This window comes from Ambystoma mexicanum, chromosome 12 (assembly GCF_040938575.1).
Source record: "Ambystoma mexicanum isolate Mex_15411 chromosome 12, UKY_AmexF1_1, whole genome shotgun sequence".
Classification (NCBI taxonomy): domain Eukaryota; kingdom Metazoa; phylum Chordata; class Amphibia; order Caudata; family Ambystomatidae; genus Ambystoma; species Ambystoma mexicanum.
The window spans coordinates 889114061-889133963 of record NC_090936.1 but is presented as its reverse complement, the minus strand read 5'-3'; the positions used below and the strand labels follow the sequence as shown (position 1 = coordinate 889133963).

Genomic DNA, 19903 nt, shown 5'->3' with positions numbered 1-19903 from the left:
GCTTGAGTCAGCCTGTTTCAAGCATATGAAATGAAAGCCAGATTTGACCGGCAGCCCCTGAAGCATGGTTGCGTTTTTCACAGGAGTCTACTGCAGTTCCCCATTGTGCCAGAGTGTAGTTTCTCATTTAATATTTCACTTGGCTAAATAGTAGAAAAATAGTTGTAACTGACACACATCATTTCATAAGGATGTACATTTAGGGCATTCCAATTTGTGACAGTGAGTTTTGGATTTTTTTAAACTACTTTTTTGTTCTTGTGAAAAAGCACCATTCGTTTACACATAGTCTGTATAGCTCAGGCTGCGATGATGTAGGCTTCCATTTCCTGCTTTTAACCTAGAAAAAAAGTGGGGGTTTCATTGTTCCTGTCCATTTTGTCTTGTTTACCGGATATATTTTTCCTACGCAGTGTGCCAGTCAAAATAAAATATGCTTTTTTATTAATACGTTGGTGTCCCTATAAATTCTGTACCAAGAGGCAAGGGGTTGTTGTGCACAACTCTTGCCATTCATTCCCATGACCTAAACACCCCTGATTTTATTGGTGAATGCAGAGCGTGGGGGATCAAGCAAAGATAATTATTTTGCAAACAACTAGGTATTGATTTCAAATTCAATTTGGAGCATGCTGTATGCAAACCTTAAGAAGCGTACATTTGACAATCATATTTCGTGTTGCACTCATTTATTTTAGGTGTAACTGCACATTAAGGCATACATCCACCAGCTCCAATCTCCTGTTTCTCTAGTCTGAAGTCCAATTATGTAATAGATGAAGAAAGGAGTTGAACTTGGATCTGCAAAAAAGCAGCCTTCGGAACTGCTATCTCAATGTCTTTCTATGATTTGTTGACATGTCCCATCTCATTTCAGAATATTAGCTATTAACGGAAGAATAATGTCCTGATGTTAGCAATACACCCGTTTACTTTGGCATTCAGAACCTGGACTGATACACAATGTTCTGCTCTCCTCGATGCAGCATAGCACCTGCCGGCCGCCCTTTCTTACGAACGTAACCCTTTTACTAATAACTTTGACGATCAACCTTTATCGGGATGATTACTGTGTTGTGCACTTTAAGTTTGTCTGCTGTTTCCATTGCATTGTCCATTGTTAATCACAGAAAAACACTACCCAAGTGTTTTTCTGTGATTGACATCACCAATACTGTACCTATCTTTTCCCTAGATTGTGATTCACTTGCTACCTGTTCATAAATACAGTTAAACATTTCTGTATCTCCAAAATACTTAATAAAAATGGTCTGAGTGTGCCGAGTATGAATGCTGGTCAGTGGAAGAGGGCATGCTCAGTTTTCATGACACAATACTTTTATACCACATTTTAGAATAGAGGTTGTAGTTGTTTTCCTGATATAAACATAGTGATCTTCGTGTGACATCTTTTTAGTGGACAATAAGCATGTCTACTATAATTTACCTAACTGTCAGTTTCTCACCACAGCCCTAATTGGTAGTAGGGTTACTATGAGGCTTTCACAGTCTGTCCTGGTAGAGGAGTGGCTCACCAGTCAAGGTCAGCCCATACAATAACATTAAATAAGACTACCCATGAGCAGCAAAGCTTTCATTGGAAACAGAGCATCCTTAAAGTTAGCAACAGCACTTTGCCTGCTGGGTTAATGATTGGGAACGCAGATTGCTTGTTTCCCTTTGGTTTGTTGAGAAGTCTGGCTTTGGTACACAATTGCAGAGCATTGCTGTCAAATTCAACTTGGAAAGATGCAGACAGAGCTCCCACATTGTCCTCTTTGTTTAAACATTATATTGGGGCCGGCACCGGTCCCCAAGCTCATCTTGTTTTTCTAAGTAAAGATACAGACTCATGTTAAATAGGCAATTCAAAAGCCGAGTAATGACTACTACCACTTGAAACAGAGCATCCTTTCAAGTATTGGGTTCCACCCAATCCGTGCCGACCTGCCAAGTACATATTTCACTGACTTCTTCCCAGACTTTCTATCAGGTTTTCATTCCAACAGTATTCCCAATAGTGTGGCAAAGTGTATGTTCCCTATACAATTCCACACCGTTGCACCAAAGTCTACAGTCACCTGTCAGGGCCGTCTGGACATTACTGGCTACATGAAATCTGGACATCCCACCCCTTTCCCCGGATTTCAGCAAAAGTTCAAATTTGCGTGTGGGTTTGTGGCTTGGCAAAGCATTGTTCCTTATACAATTCCACACCGTTTCACAAATCTGCACCAAGCTTTGCAGAGTTACCTATACCTATGAGGGAATAAAAGCCTGGGCAATGCCGGGTATATCAGCTAGTACCCATTAATTCAACCAGCTATATCTGGCTTTGTTCACTACAGCCCCTGCTCACTGTGTCCAACTGTGTGCACATCCATGTCACACACATCCTCTCATAGGAATAAAGGATATTTGTTGGCATTTATAGTGGATGTAGTTAGGGTTCTTCTCACTAGTGACACCCCTAGAGCACAGCAGGCTGTGCCACACTAAATGCTGTTTGCTGCCGCCAACCAGCCAAATCATTATAGCTAATCTTGCATGGTTTCTCACACAGGGAATAGGATACTTACGGTTTCTCGAGGGTATATCAGTCACATTTCTGATAAATCCTCCATTTAGGATTCATCAGGGAATAAATCGATCGGCCATGAAAAAACTATGTGTTTAGCCGTCTCTCGTTAAAGGGCCAGTTTAGGACTTTCTACCACAGAATGAAATACTATCTTTTTGGAGTAAACGGGTATTTCCCAGCCGCCTCACTGTCAGTTTAAGTGCTTGATAAGAGAGCATGTTTGTGTAGAATGTTGCCAAGGAACCTGTTACTGACCTAGTGAGTTTTCTCCCCAAAAGACGTAATCTATGTAAAGTGACATTTTACAATGTGCTGTACCTCAACAGCAGGACCATAGGAGCCCTTTGAATAGTATGCTGCTGAGAACTGTCACAACTTGGCCTTTGTCTTAACCACACAAGAAGCTAAAATGCTTCATCCTAGAGCACAGGGGATTTTCAAGGCCTTTCTGAATAATACCAGTCCAGGGAGAAATAGCCATTCTTTTCATGGAGGGATATATATTTGAATTTGTAAAGCGCCACATAGTGTTTAATGTTATGGTGCTATGACTGACTGAACATAAGATAACAATTTCAGTTCTGTCAACAAAAGAGCAAGGTTTTCATTGATTTTTTAAAAAAAAGTACATAGTTGATCGATCTCTGAGAAAGGGACAGTGGAAGCACGTCTACTATGTATTTTTATCTAGTTTTAGGAATGATGAAGTTCTTATAATCATAATGTTTGACTTAAACTGCTGGATTTTATTCTGGAAGTAGACGGTTCTTGGCCGCGAATGCATTTCAAAACCAGAGAATCTTCAAAGAAAATGCAGCATCTCACTGGGAGCCACTGAAAGGATCGACGGAAAGGGGTAATAGATTCAAGCAATGGAAGTTGAAAAATCAAGGGCAACACCTCCTTTTGGACTTCTTGCAATAATTCAAATTGTTAGGGAGCCCTAAATGAAGAGAGTTACAGTAATTGAGGAGCCAACCGCTTTTGGAGAATGTTGTTTCTGTGGTAGGTCAGAATTGGGAGACAAAGAGCAACTTCTTTTTGTAGTTTGAAAATGAGCCAACACGCCTACATACCGGTTAGTTAGCACACTGCATCTGCTTCCTGTCAGCATTGCAACAATGTTATAAAAATGACAGTAATTGACTGAGGCATGTTTGCCGCCCTGTTCTTACGTTGACAGAAATTGCTAAACATTCAAGACTTTCATGACTTACTGTTTGCAAAGGCAGCTTTTGTAAATATTTTAGATACCTGAGCCACAGCCACTCACTTGCCAAAAGACTGCCAAAAGACTGCAGCACCTCTGCAGCAACTTCTTTTTATTTCTCACCAAAAGAAACTGAACTGTCCCTACGTCAAAGATTCTATTGTAAAGGAAAGAAAACATGTCATAAGGGTGCTCAACAGGATTACATTACATTATATTACATTTGTTAAGCACACTGTTGACCCTTAGGCATAAAGGCACTGACAAACAAAAAGACATATAGCACAAAAGAGGGCAGGCTTAGAGATGAAAGATCATAAGACTCCTCAGCAGGTTATTCCACTATCCCCTATTTGCAAACATCCTTATGTTCCCAAGATCAGACAAATAAATATGTCTTCAGTTCCTTCTTGAACGATGCAAGAGAGGAGTGACTCCTCAAACTTGAAGGAAGGTTGTTCCAGAGCGAGGGGGCCCTCACCTCAAATGCTCCCTTTTCCGCCTTCGTTGTTTTACATCTTGGCTGTATAATTTGATTAGAGAAATCAGATCTCAGAGAACGTACATTACTCTTAGAAATTATATACTGCTGTAAATACTCAGGCATTACTTGAAGCCGGCATTTGAAAACAATAACCAGTACTCTAAAATGAATCCTGGCTTCAATAGGTAGCCAGTGTAGAGCGTCTGGCCACCGTTACATGGCTATGGGATGGCAATACAAAACTAAATGTCCTCTGTCGATACCTATCCTAACCTACACCTGTGTCCTTTTCTCTCCCCCTTCATTAAGGAGGGTGGCTCTGCCTTTCTTTACCAAGCAAGCCCCAGGCTTTCTGGCCCGGGAGGAGGCTCTTCGAATTTAGATGGTCTCAGGATTTGGTTCTACTCTCCTCTTCTTCAGATTATCTTCTGGCAACCTGCCTAGGGATATTGAGTCCCTCACCCTACCCAAGGTCTGGTTATGGAGATTTCTTTTTTCTCTTGTCCCATTTTGGGATACCGTTGAGCTCCCCTCACCCTAGAATATGGTTCCATGCAACCCCACCTTAGGGTATGGTTTTTGCCAGCCTTAATTGGGCCCTGGTTTCTCTCGCCTCACCTGGGGTTTAGTATTGCCGTCACCTAGCCTAGTATTATGGTTTTGTGACCTCCTTTGGGTTACAGTTTTTTAAAGTCAGGGTTAGTTTTTAGCTTCTCTTGTCATTTTTAGGGCTTTGGTTGCTCTCTCCTTGCTCTAGGGTATGTTTGCATGCACCCCGCCTTCGAGTATGGTTTCTTGCGGCCTGTGTTGAGCTTTGGCTTGTCTCATCCCCACCCTGTGGTTAGCTTGGTCATACCCCGTCCTGGGATATGTTTGGCCTTTGCCACCCTTGTCCACCGCATATTTTTAGCTTTGTTGTGGCCTCTGCGGGTAGACTGGGAATGTTGGTGTTGGTGCCGCCGGCTTCTCAGCGTCTGGTCTGTGCTCTGCCGAGGTTGGAGCTGGCTCCTCTTGCTCTTTTTGGCTTCTGCGATCCCCGTTTGTTGGTTTGTCTGTCTCTCAGGTCCAGTCCTACGATGCTCCTATCCGGCCATTCCTGGCTTCTTGCACAGTTGGCTTGTCAACATTCCAGAGGCCTGGCTTTGCTTTGACCCACCACACTCGTTGTGAGCCCTTTCTCTTGCTCCTTATCCAAGGGGGATGGGTCCCCTGTCTGTTCCGCTCTATGGATGTATTTCTCACCTATAGGCCCTTTATCCCCATGTTAGAGGGTGGGACTTCTCATGACTTGTTCCATTCGAGCTGAATCGGAACACACATGGGATCAGACACCACACCAACCATCCTTACAGGCAGTTTTCAGTCATTAGGGAGGATAACTACTGTCTCTTCATAGGGACCGCCTATCCTCTAAGGGAGGCTAAGAGTTCTAGTAATATTACAACTAATCAGCAGTGCCAGGTCAACTCTGCCGATGTTCAGTCAGAAACAGGTTCAGTTAATGTCGCTCCTCATCTATTAACTGAAACCATTCTTAGTAGAGCATCCGATATTCCATGCTCGACTTTTATCACCACCAGTACTCACCTGCAAGTATCCTTAGGAGCCACAGATGAACCTGCTCTAGGACTGGTTAAAGAAACTTCTGATTTAACCTTACTTACTGCATGTAATAGTGGTGAAATGCTCTGAACACAACAACTGGCCCTGGACAAAGATATTGAACCACTGAACCGGCCTGTACCACTCTGCACTGTTCTTGCTCAACAAAATGTACGTGCAGCGCATGAGGCCATGATCACGGCGAGCGAGATAGATGAGGACATGATCAGTTTCATGAACACATCTAATACCACCTGCATAGATCCCAATGATGATATGTATATCTGTTCCAACACAGGTGACTTGACCCAGTTGGATCAAGATAGCATAGCTATATCTCAAAAAGATACGTCCCCAAGCACACAATACCTTTGAATCCTGAATCCATGGCGACTGGTACAATAACTCCTTCCAACGAACTATCCAAATCTCCAGCTATGTTTGACAAAACCTCGGCCTGCTCATCTAGTAACTCGGTATCCTTCATCGCGCCCACCCCTCGGGGAACAAGGTTTGATGAGCGTCCCTCTTATCATAACTTTTTATTAATGGCCTGCGAGCTGGTCCTTCCCGGAAGCACCAGCTCTTAATAATACTAAGTGCCATGAACACAGCTCTAATGACAATAGCAAGACTATATGAGGTTCTGGAAATTAAAATGAATGATCAGACGGAGATACTGCACCAACTACTAAGAAAAGGGGCAAGGGTCCCTGATGCAACTCAACCGACTAGAGTGGCTTCCCTTCCGCAGACGTCCAAAGCTTCTGAGGCTCGCCACATAGCTTTGCAAACTGATTGCTGCAACGGTCATTCAAATGTATTGCATTCTGGACAAACGTCGAAGCAAATTCTAGGGACAGCTGAACCATTGGGGATTGGAAAAAATCTCCCCAATGGCATAGCGGATACTCAAAATGCCGAACAGATGCACACTAATGAACCTTCAAAAAATATAACTTGTCCAGGCAAAAATCACAAGAATGTTGAAATACCTCAAACTAAAACATCAGCTCTGATCCCGAGCCTAATAAGTGCGAGAGTCATGGATAATGTCAATCCATTGACTGTCGTGGATCAACCATGTCTCAAGCAAGTTAAACCCTCAGAACAACAACTCACCTTGAAATTGACCAATCCTTTTTCCCTCATGGGGAAGACCGTGCTGCATCAACAAGTGAAAAGGTGTTGCCAATCAAACGCAAACTTCTGAAGCCTCCAACAATGAAAAAGGCATGTGTAAACACTATTATTCCAGATATGAACAAATTACAGGGCCCAGCTGCAATGCAATTGAGTCAGCCTAATGTAAATCAAAAACTAAACGTGATTTGCCCTCAAGAGCATGAGCCCTTAAACACGCTGGTAGCTTTAATATCTAATCCTGACGCACGAAACAGCGACCTATCCTTTCAAAAAGAGCATCAAAGTGCTAATATGTATTCCAGTCCTTCATTAGAAGAGATACGTCAAGAAATAACGAAGACTATAGCCCGTCATCTTGCCCAAACTTCTATACCACTTGCTACAAATTTGAAAGAAGTTATGCACTCGTCAACTGGCCCAAGCAAGCACTAATTCCATCGTCCCAGCCTAATCAGACTCAAGTCAACTCATCAATACAACTTTCCTTAGAAGGGGTGCGAGATGAAATTAAGGGAGTGTTATCACAGCACTTTGCAAACATGACTGTGCTCTCTGTCATCAAAGAAAAAGATGTACTTGTTCAGACAAAGGACGACAAAGCGCAAGAGAACTCCATGACTGATAAATCTAATAGACAGGACTTGCGTGATGAAATTAGAGCATCAATAACACAGTACATTCTACAAACCAAAGATGCGTTGGGATCTCTGGTAACAACTCAACAGTCATCTGTATCGATGCCAGACATATCCCTTCTTTTGAAAGGACCCATGATCAAACAGGATGACAGGGCCTCATTGATACCAAAGAACCAAATAATAAAAACATCCGCTGGCCCAGAATCCAGGGGACCTGGTTGGGAGACCCCTGCTAACGAAATCTATTCACACTGCCATCGTTTGGTGATGTCGTGTCACCCTCATCCATTTGTCAAATATGATCTAAATCGCATGAGTGTGTTGAACATCTGTGCTGAAATATCAACTCTTCAGGATTTATCAAGCACAGACATTGACCTTGTAGAATTCATTAGTCATAGTGATTTATCCAGGGTCAGGTTATTCATGCAATCAGGAATTACGTTGAATGCCTTATGGCAAGCCAGAGCCGAGTTTTGCAGTCTGGGATTTGTTATAGCTCAAGACTTAATCCATGAGATGTCTACTTTTTCATCCATGCCACTTTCTAGACCCTATCCGGACACTGTGAATATCTTACAATCCAATCACACAAACACTAACACATCCGTGGATTCTGGCTGCCATCAACACAATTCATAACAATGCAAGATAGATAAACATATCAAATTGCTCTCCTGGAACACACGTGGCCATAAACATTTCTTAAACACACCAAACAGAGAACTTAATGCCTTTGACATTGTTGTTCTCCAGGAGACATGGCTCGTAAACGAACCCGTATGGGACTCATATTGCATTGTTATGACCCCCGCAATCAAAAATTTGTTTGGCCGGCCAATGGCAGGTCTCTTGTGTCATGATGCCTTCCCCCGGGGATCCAGATCAAGTCCAGCAGCCCTGGAAGCAGGCATCAAGTTATTCCAAGCAAGCCCAACAACTCCTGCTAAGGGCCTTTTGGGTGCAGTCCTGGTGTCTATGGCGCCAGGCTCATATGGAGAGTCAGTCCTGGCGCCATAGGCGCCAGGCTCATAGATTAAAACTTACCTGATGCAGACCATGCTGCAAACTTACCTGATGCAAACCATGCTGCAAGAGCTCCAAGCCAAAAGAGGCTTGGAAGGGATTACTTTACCTTGGGACTATTTTTTACTCGGGTGGGGTCGGGGAGGAATACTTACCTGGGACTACTTTGGAGGCTATTTAAAACATGCCCGAAGAGCAGCACACGCTTCGCGTTATTCTGCATCCAGCAGCGTAACGCTCACCGTGCCTGCAAGTCTGCATCCAGTCTTCTGCCACGCCCGCCTCGAGTCTGGAGCTCCTAGAAAAAGGGAGAAAGAAGGAGAAAAGGTTAGAACAAGAGCAATACCTTTTGATCCTTACCTGAATTCCCGATCCACGCGCCTTCGAGCTGGAAGAAAGAAGTTATTTTATGCGCGTCGCCTCGCCTGCTGCAGCGCCGCGCTGAACTCACTGGCCTTCGCAGCATCTTCACTATCCACCGCATCCTTCTGCATGTTCCCGCCGCACTCCGGCACCTAAGAGAAACACAAGAACAGCAAGGTGAGCCAAGGGAATAAACAGAGGCAATATTAGTTACCCCCCAAAGACTTACCTGATTTTACCACTGGGGGTACTATTCCTCTTCACGGGTCGGCGCAGCCTCCACCGCATCTTCGCCGTACCCCGGCCCCTAAGGGGAACAAAAGGACAGCAAGGTGAAACAAAGGGACGAACAAGGGTAAACCTCCTCACCACAATAGACTTACTTAATTTTACTGCCGGAGGTATTATTCCCCGAGACTTCATACTTTCTCTCAGCACCTGAATAAGGGAGAAAGCAACAGGTTACATACTGACATTATTTTATCGAACTGTGTTGGATAATAAAAATCCTTACCTGAATGTTACCGGTTGCCACGAGGAACTCTTCACTAGGGTCAAGCTGCAACCTGCAAGGAATTGGACAAGAGTGAAAGTCAGACATTTGAACTCTTACGAACTATATACTCACGGCGTCTTGCTGGAAATCTGAGTCAATATTGTTCTGGAACTCACCAATTCCTTCGAACCAGTGAAGCAACCGGTTATCTACGCGCCCCTGCGCTCAATGTAGGATGGAGAGCTCATCTTTCCAAACCATCGGGTGAGACTATAAGAGGGGACATTAAAGGTGATCAGTGGGGAGAACAGCAGGGTGGGGGGTTTACGCTCAACTCCACGGATGGTTAATTCCCTTTCTCCATTTGCAGAAGAATACTCCTATGGGCCAAGCAAACAAAGCTAGGTGGGCCAGTCCAGTCCGTCATCTCGGCACTACGCGTCACATTGGTGGAGACCGCAGATGTCCAGTTGAGATCGACGCCCCTGTGGGAGCCAGGTGAGCGTAACATCTTGATGCAACAAAAAAATCTCTGAATCTGCGAATGGTTTCTTGCAAGTCGCCTTACATTCAGGTAATTAATTTATCAGAAGCGAACGTCACAACTGCGATTGTCAACGTCTATTGGGTAAAGCAGCAATTATCAGCAGAACTATTATTTACATACATTTTCAATGTGCTTAAATCCCTAACCATGGATGCAACTATAAACCATACAATTCTTTTGGGCGATTTAAATTCACATCTTCTACCAAGTAAGCCTAGAAATCATCTGTCTCATGAGTTGAAGTGGATACAAGTGATGAAGGACAGAAACCTTATGATGCTAAATGGGTCCATACCTGGGGACATACCGGCAAAGGCAACATGGCACAGGGAATTATTAACAGCACACTTGGATTACATATATGCGGATATTGCCCTAATGGATGTTACAATCTCTTTGACAGTCTGTGGGACAGATTTAAGTGATCACAGTCAACTATGTTTAACGTCGAATTGGCCAAACTTGTCCCAGCCTGTGAAATTAAACATACAACAGAACTTGCGATCCATTGAGTCAAATCAAGCAGGGAATCGCATTAAATGGACCGATCATAAGCTCATGTTGTTCAATTAGGCTTTAGAAACTAAGCTAGGAACATCATATGACAAGGAAGGGGGTTGTTATATTCATGCCATGCAAATATTTAGCAGAAGGGGGCCCAGTGAACGCCAGTATGATGTTAGGCATATTCATGCCTTTGACCTAGAGCTCAAACATAGAAAAGTCCAGCTACGTAGAGATGTACGACATCTGTCTCTAGATTTGTCAAAAAAGAATATTGATTTGATAAAGACTCTTAAACAACTTTATAAGAACTGGTGCCGGGCGCAGCGCGCCGTGCAAGATCAAAAAGACAGAGAACGAATGCTGTCCCAGATTTTAACTCAATCAACTGGAGGCATATGGTCTTTACTTAATGAGGCTGTTTCTTCGCCTCAGAGCGTCATTCAAACCAATCCAATTCCAGAATCAATATGGTCTGAATACTATGCTGGCCTCTATCGGACCCCCTTTCCACTGATCAAAATAAATTGGTCAGTTCTAAAGATGTAGTCACACTTTCATTTTGACGTGGATGACATATTACATTGCATCTCTAAACTAAGCAGGTCCCGTGCAGCTGGGCCAGATGGCTTACACATCCTGACAATAAGACAGAATCCTATCAGATGGGCAGCCATCTTGTATAATATTTTTCAACAAACGTTACAGACTGGCAAGGTACCCTGTTCTTGGAAAAAGTCCATAATAGTCCCAATATATAAAAAAGGCCCGAGACCTGATCCGAGATCGTATCGACCAATTGCACTTTTGGACTGTCCTGGTAAAATCTTTGCGCGCCTACTATTGGCTGCATTTAATATGTGGCTAACCGAAAGACAGCTCAGGGATGACTTTCAAACTGGGTTTGTAGTTGGTCTTGGCACATCAATAAATCTGATCACTTTGAACTCTCTTATAGATGCCCATAAACAACGAAGACGGCCAATCTACGTGGCTTTTATTGATTTTCGAACTGCGTTCGATGGCGTACCACGAGAATTGCTATTTAAGAAGCTTTTGGACAAGGGCTGTCCCTGGTCTATTTTGCAATGGATTACTCGGTTACATTCTGAGACAACCATCCAAGTCCGTCTACGCAGAGATGGCCTGTTATCCGATAACATCAAAACAGACCGGGGTCTGAAGCAGGGGTGCCTCCTAGCGTCTGCAGTCTTTAACTTTTTTATTTCAGACATAGGTCATGCCTTCAAGGGTCTGAATACTGATGCACCAAGACTCAGGGGAATCCCCATAAACTGGCTTCTTTACGCTGATGACATGGTGCTCATGTCAAAGACACCTCAGGGCCTTAAAAACATGCTGAAGGCACTTGATGGATATGCTCAATCCAACTGCATATCTATGAATGCAACTAAAACCCAAATTATTCAATTTGGAAATCCTAGGCAGAGATGTCGAACATACTCGTGGATACTACAAAATAGCACCTTAAGTATCATTACAACATACTCTTATCTGGGCATTCTGATAATCAATCATCCTACTGACCTACCCTATGAGGAAGTTAAGAAGGCCAAATTACACAATGCCTTATCACAAGCCAGAATCATCAAGGCGAAATTTTGCAAATTCTCGAAACACCCTTTGTTAGCCTACTATAAACAGAAAATGACACCTGTCCTGCTACATGGAACTGAAGATAAGAAATTGCGTCCATATGTTTGTTGGGCCGGATTTGAAGGAGCATATTGAAGAAAGATGTTGCAGCTACCCAACTCTGAGCCGTTGCCATTAATCTGCTATGAGTTGGGACTAATATCCCTGCGTGGCAGATATAAGTGGCTATGGTGCTCCTTATATCATAAGCTCATAATGGGCAAGTTGCAAAATGGCCTAGCTCGTCTTATGACAGATTATGTCGCAGAAGAAAGCCATGATGACTTAATAAGAACATGGAGGCTCAGAGCAATAAAGTTGCTTAGCGACGCTGATATAACCACGCAACTATTGATAACAACCCCTGTAAAGCAAGGAAAAGATGTGGCAATATGACTGGAATCAGACATATGCACAATGTACACGATATAAAAACTTTCAGGAAAATTCATTTGAATTAAAAAACCATGGTCAAACTGCCGATATTTGTTAGTGTCACCCAACCCTCAGTATCGTCTGGCCTTTTTACGTTTTAGGCTTCAACTGTGCCCAACGGCAGATTTTCTATGTAAACGTAATATGCTACCAAAATAAAAAATCGATTCTGCCAAAACTATCCAGAGACTTTGCAGCATTTATTGATTGACTGTGTGTATTTGTTGGCCCTAAAATGCAAATTGTTTAAACCTTTTTTTGAAGGCCATGTCAATGTTATGCATGAACAACTATGGTGTACATTGTTTCACACGGACAAAAATCAGTCCAATATGCGATAATTGATATTCTTAAAGCTGTAAAACTATAGAATGTCATATCAAGATTGCATGTACACACTGTTCTTGGCCGTAATCGGGACTGACTGTTGGATCCCGACTATCTTAATGGAATATTCACTCATTCAAATTTTTCTTTCTCATATTTTTTTGTTAAATTTTTGTGCTATTCATTTAATGGAAGTGAATAACTTTTATAAAGTTTTGAAACAAATAGTTAAAAATGTGAAATGTAAATGTTGAAAGGTTGGAAAAATGTATTTTTCTATAGCCAAAACAACAATAAATAAATTTAAAAAAAACAAGTGTATTTATCTGGGCAGTTTGAGCTAAGTCTTGCTGCCAGTGAAAGAAAAGATGTTTTTCTTTAGCAGTGTATGCCATGGAATGTCCAACATAATTGGAGTGTGATATGCTGTGTCTGAGTTTGATATTTGGGCTTTAAAGCCAAATAAAATAACTTCTGTCGTACTGGAGTTTAACAATAGGCAGCTCTCTAGCATACACAATTGAACTTCATTTAGGCACTTAGTCAAAGTGGGAATAATATGAGTACTTGTAAACTTGGATGTCATCTTCATAAGAATGATAGTTCAGTCCTGTTTGTTGAACATTTTAAACAAAGGTTTGATATAGATATTGAAAAGTAGGGGTAACAAGGGAGAGCCTTGTGGGACCCCACATGTCACCATTTTCTTAGGTGATCTCTCTTGTAGGAGTGAGCAAAGTTGACATGTTAACATTGGCTTATTGTGGCAAGCATTATGTCATGGCTGACTGTATCACAGGCTGCTGAAACATTCAACATAACCAAGAAGGTTAATTCATTCTCATCGGCTGCCTACAGAATATCATCCCGATTGGAGAGTAATGCTGTTTCAGTTCCATGACTGGGAAAAATCCCAGATTGATAGTCATCCAGCAGTGAGTGGTGTTCAATAAAAGATTGAAGCTGAGAGACGATTGGTTGTTCCAACATTTTCGAGAAACAAGTGAGCCTAGCAACCAAAAGATAGTTGCTTAGAACTGAAGGGTCCAAGGATGTTTTTTAGGGGTTTATCAAAATCCGAATTCCAGCTGAAAATTAGATATTCGACTTCGGCCGAACACATAAATACCACTTTAAGCTGAATAGTTCACTTACATAAAACATTAAGTACTGCTGCCTGGAATCATTCAGGCACGTTGTGTTTATCCTTTAAAGTGATCACTAAGCAAATGATGCTGTCACTTTGAGTAGATGGAACAATAGTTTCCTATTTAAGGAAACCCGCGTCCCCTGCACACTATCAACAAGAGGCTAAAAGCCTGTATAGAAGTTTTAATAGGTACAGTCAGTAACCTAGTAGTTTTCACAGTTTTTAAATAAATTTCATTGCTTTGTTTAGCTCACAGTTATTCTTAAATCATCCAATTATTTCTTGACAACTTTTCTGTTTATCCAACAAACAGTAGTTTATTCATTTTATAACAACAAATCATAAATCACAATTTAATGTGGCCCAACGCGTTTCGAGTATCAATTTTCACTCTTCATCAAGGGCAATGTGTTCTGTATTCTTAACATTCAATACAATTTCTGTAGAAAAAAGTAATACATTATCTAATAATATGTATTCATGTTTATACTTTTGAACCAAAACAAGGTACTTCATTAGTTAAATAGGAGTACAAAAAATGGCATCATCGCACGTTTTCAACCAATAACATTAGTTTGAGATTTAGTCTTGTAACAAAGGATGAACTTATTCACCAAATGCTTGGGAGCCTATTGAGTTTGTAGACAATGCCCTCAATAGAATCGGAGTGTGATTGGTAACCTATTAAGAAAAAAAGTGCGGAATGGTGTAACAAGATCCTGTTCCTGTGCTATTTAGACATGTAAGAACTACAATGGTGACAAATGCCAAGCACCCGTGGTGATTTATGAAGTGTAGAATAAAACCTAGACTCACTTCACGATGTCATGTAGGACACCCCCAGTAGTCTTTTAAAGGCATCAGTGTGAACTGGTTGTAGTATTCTAAAAAAGAGAAATAGCATGGCTATATTATAAAGAAAAGGTCAAGCCGCCTAAGAAAAGGTAGCCTTAAAGGATACTTACAGTACAAGAAGGTGACTGCTGGTAAGAGGTAGAGTATGGTATTAAAAATCAGGGTTGGTCAAAGGAATCAACAAATAAGAGACACACTTAGTTAGGTTGTGGACATACATTGCCCACTCTCCCACTGGTCACAGTGACATTTATTATGTGCAATAACACTTTTTTTCAACACTTTTTTTCAGTGAGTCTAGGTTTTATTCTACACTTCATAAATCACCAAGGGTGCTTGGCATTTGTCACCATTGTAGTTCTTACATGTCTAAATAGCACAGGAACAGGATCTTGTTACACCATTCCCCACTTTTTTTCTTACTAGGTTACCAATCACACTCTGATTCTATTGATGGTATTGTCTACAAACTCAATGGGCTCCCAAGCATTTGGTGAATAAGTTCATCCTTTGTTACAAGACTAAATCTCTTAAACTAATGTTATTGGTTGAAAACATGCAATGATGCCATTTTTTGTACTCCTATCTAACTAATGAAGTACCTTGTTTTGGTTCAAAAGTATAAACATGAATACATATTATTAGATAATTAATTTATTACTTTTTTCTACAGAAATTGTATTGAATGTTAAGAATACAGAACACATTGCCCCTGATGAAGAGTGAAAATTGATACTCGAAACGCGTTGGGCCACATTAAATTGTGATTTATGATTTGTTGTTATAAAATGAATAAACTACTGTTTGTTGGATAAACAGAAAAGTTGTCAAGAAATAATTGGATGATTTAAGAATAACTTTGTGAGCTAAACAAAGCAATGAAATATATTTATAAACTGTGAAAACTACTAGGTTACTGACTGTACCTATTAAAACTTCTATACAGGCTTTTAGCCTCTTGTTGATAGTGTGCAGGGGACGCGGGTTTCCTTAAATAGGAAACTATTGTTCCATGTATGTATTCCAGCCTAGATACCAAGGCTGAGCACCTCTCCCCTGCACCTCAAATTACTTATTCCTGATTTAACTACTTTGAATCATTACTATATACACTCAAAATATAGGTGTGCATGGTGATTATCAAACTTCTTGTTACTTTATTGAGTAGAGTCAGATCAGAGGTGTGGAAGTGCAAACTAAGTGCCTCCCCTTCATGTGCTCGACAGACAGACTTTCATCTGGTGGTTTGCTGGGTATGGGTGAGCTGAAGCAAACCTCTCAATATTTTAAATGCATCTCCGGTCTCCCCTGTATTTTCCAGTTGAAAACTATTGAGCTGGAATAATAGTTTTTAAAGTCGCAATTGGAAAATGTTCTTTTCTTTAGGTGATTATTGGTTTGTTGATTATCTGTGTGAAAATGATGGTAGTTCAGGTTTCAATCCCAACAGTTCCTAATCCAGATAATGTAATTAGGTTGATTAATATAGCTGTCGCAGGGATCCCAGCAAGTTCCAAATCCTAAGTAAAATACATCAGGAGGTAGTGTGTCTGCAGAAAATAACTGTTTTCAGCTTGCAGCCTAGGTTCTAAAGCAAGTATGATGGCTCACTGGGGAGTATACCTGCAGCAGAAATGTACCTGTAATATAGAAACATGGGTTATAATTCCTGACCTCCAACTTTGAATTGAGTAAAAGTGACATATGTTATGACATGGCTATATTTTTAAAAACCAAAATGCCCAGGTCTGTGGCAGCAGAAATATTCCTCTCAACATTAGAGAGTTAAAAAAGAGGGATATTTGTGTAATAAATACAAAGAGCAACAAGTATATAATTTAGAAACATTGAACCAAATGGATGTACAATTAAAACAAATAAGTAAAATAGACATGCCAATTAAAAATCGAAAAATCCGCACTGTCCTTTCCATATATGGTCAATCGAGAACCATGCAGGACTCGGAATTACCTATAACACCACAAACCTACCCCATCCAATAAAGAGAGGAAAAATCCTATCTATTAATGAAAAGACGTTTTTCAAATGCCTCATCCCTACTCAGTACCACAGATAGAAAGCATGGCTTTAGCATCCCAAAGGTTTGTATTCAGTAGCACTTCAGCAGTGAACTAATTGATGTAATCACTTATTTTGTGTTTCTGCGCCTTGCTGGAGCCAGAAGGTTAAAGATGGGCAGGCCCAAAAGGAACATTTGAAAGTACAAGCAGACCGATCCCAGTCTTCCCTCTCAAAGTGACTGCTCCCATCCATGCTATACTTTTGGGATAGTCTTAGTTACTTGTGTCCTGCCCAACAAGCGACACTTATGAATGCAGAAAATTACAAACTGTGCTGTTATTGAGCAGTTTATTTTCTGATAATGTATTCCTTTCATGGGTTACACCAACATCTACCGTAGATGACAAAGAAAAGAAACGCAGTAAAGCATGGATATACTTAAGCGTGTTTTTAATTTACAAAGTGTTTTTCTTGCCAACATGACTTTATTTATTAAAAAGGCAACTATGCGGCTCCGGCCGAATACTTGTCCAACTATTCGGTATTGAGCCGAATACTTAAATCTACTATTCGGTACACCCCTAGTTTTGCTCAAAAGTGGTGAGATATGTCATCCCTTCAATTAAACAGGAACTATACCTTCCATGCGGGAATACATTTATTAATAAATAAGGTGATATGTTCTGTGATAGTTTCCAAAAGTCTTTGCACAGACAGCAGGAAGAACATCCTCTGTGAGAATAGTGGGACAGATCTTCCTAGGCATATTATGAATGTCCTTGTTAGTTCAAAATTGAATTGGTTGGTAGCAGTGATATCTAGTTAAGTAGATTGGCTAACACTATCAATCCTATATCCCTTATTCTATGCACTTCCGAGAATGTATATTCTCTTGTATTACTACAATTTTAGTAGATAACTATTCAGTTAAAGCCACGCAATGCTAATTAGAAATCAGAACTACTGCTTGAGTCTTTTGTGTGTTTAATAAACATTGAATGGTTTGAAGCAATTTTATGGATGTATTCTGGGTGTTAATATGTGTTTAGAAAGTCTTTTTACCTCAGATAGTTTTAAAAATATTTAATGAGTTTTGATTTATGATCATCTGATTTCAGACTCTTCTGTAATCTTTCTAATTTGAGTAGGGTTTTTTCATTACAGTTGTTCAGAATGCCAGGGTGCTGATTTTAACTTTGAGGTTTGCGATTATAAGGTTAATGTGCAAGATCTTCACATAATTTTAAAAAATAGCTGGAAAAGGCAATTTCTAAATTAATTACAAGCTAATGAAGGATTAATGTTCAGCTGTGCAAGTCCATTCCCTATTTGCATATTTGATATGCAAATGGTTATTTCCCTTCTGTGAAAGGTACAGTGAGCAAAAAGCAGATGGCTGCGAACTCTCAATGTGATTAACAACCACTGAACAGGTTATCATGCCTTGTTCTTCCGAGAGAGGGGCGCCTGCTACCTTTGTTGTATTCTTTGAAGCAACTTGGGATTGGTCACCCTAGGTTACCTGGGGGCAACCAGACGTGGACTTCCTGCTCACTGTGCTTAGAGAGGCTCAGCTTCACCTCACTGATGATGCCCAACAAGGCTGAAACACGTGTATGGGGTTGCTGTTGGTACTCTTGTTCAGAGAGGAATTGCCATAGCATTTCGGTGCTGGACTGCCCATGTGGGCGGGACAAAGACTGATATGCAAATGGATATTTCTCATCTGTGAAAGGTACAGTGAGCAAAAAGCAGATGGCTGCGAACTCTCCATGTGGTTAACCACTGAACAGGTTATCATGCCTTGTTCTTCCGAGAGAGGGGTGCCTGCTACCTTTGTTGAATCCATTCCCTATTTGTACAAAAGTTAATTGATGTTTTTAACAGTATAATTCATTAAGAAGCATAGGACTTCAAGACGCATGGGAAGATGGATAATCGATAGTAAACAAAATCTGAAATAGTAATTCCAGGGAACCTGAGAGATATGGTCTTGTGCTAATGCTTGTTCTCTAAAGAAAGTTTGGTCAAGAGCGTGACCTCTAGAGTGGGTGGGTGCCACCTCCAGGTGATTGAAATTATGAAAACAAATTGATGCAGGAATTTAGAATCGGTTATTGTGGTCTATCCAAATGTTTAGTTTACTAAGAATATAAATCTGCTGCAGTGATTAGCAACATCTTGAAGCTTTGCTTCAAGATGGTCGATAAACCACTTTTAAGGGCCCAGTGGCCGATAACATAATAGCAATCTGAAGGTTCTTTGCTTATGTAGATTACATTTGAAAAATATGCACTCAGCTGTATTGTGCCAATCAGATTTCTGAATTGGAGAGACTTCAATTGTATTTCTATGAATTAAAGTGATACCTCCGCCTTCATGTCGATTCACCCATGAAATAGCAAAATGTGGAGGAATTAAGGTATGGAAGAGAGCCTTGCAGTGTTCCCTTGTCATGTTTAGGTAACCGATATAAAATAAATCTAATTTGTTTTCTGTGACATGTGCAATGATCGATCTAAAGTTGATGAAAGCACTGTTGAAGAACAGTTTTGCTAATGACCAGGTGGTGTAGAAAGTGTATCAGAAGTGCAACACAATTAATTCTGATATGTGGGTTGGAGATATTCCGTTAAGAAACAATGTTCAGGTTTGCCAAGGGTACACTGCCCATCCTCTTAACCTTATAATTTTGTTTATAGAATATGTGGCCCAAGATCCTATGTGTGTGGAGAGCTAAAGCCCTGTATTGTAGTTAGTAAAAAAAAAAGGATGAGGCACAAACAGTGCTCAATCAGACAAGTAATAGCCAAACTGAAGACAGAATCATTAAAGAGAAGGGTCCCGTATTTATCCTCACA

General features: G+C 40.9%; 1 protein-coding gene across 5 annotated transcripts in view; it reads left to right on the top strand.

Moving 5' to 3' along the window:
• OSBPL8 (oxysterol binding protein like 8) overlaps nt 1-19903 on the top strand; it is a 2810514-nt gene that overhangs the window by 1702043 nt on the left and 1088568 nt on the right. The gene's annotated exons all lie outside the window — the stretch shown is intronic.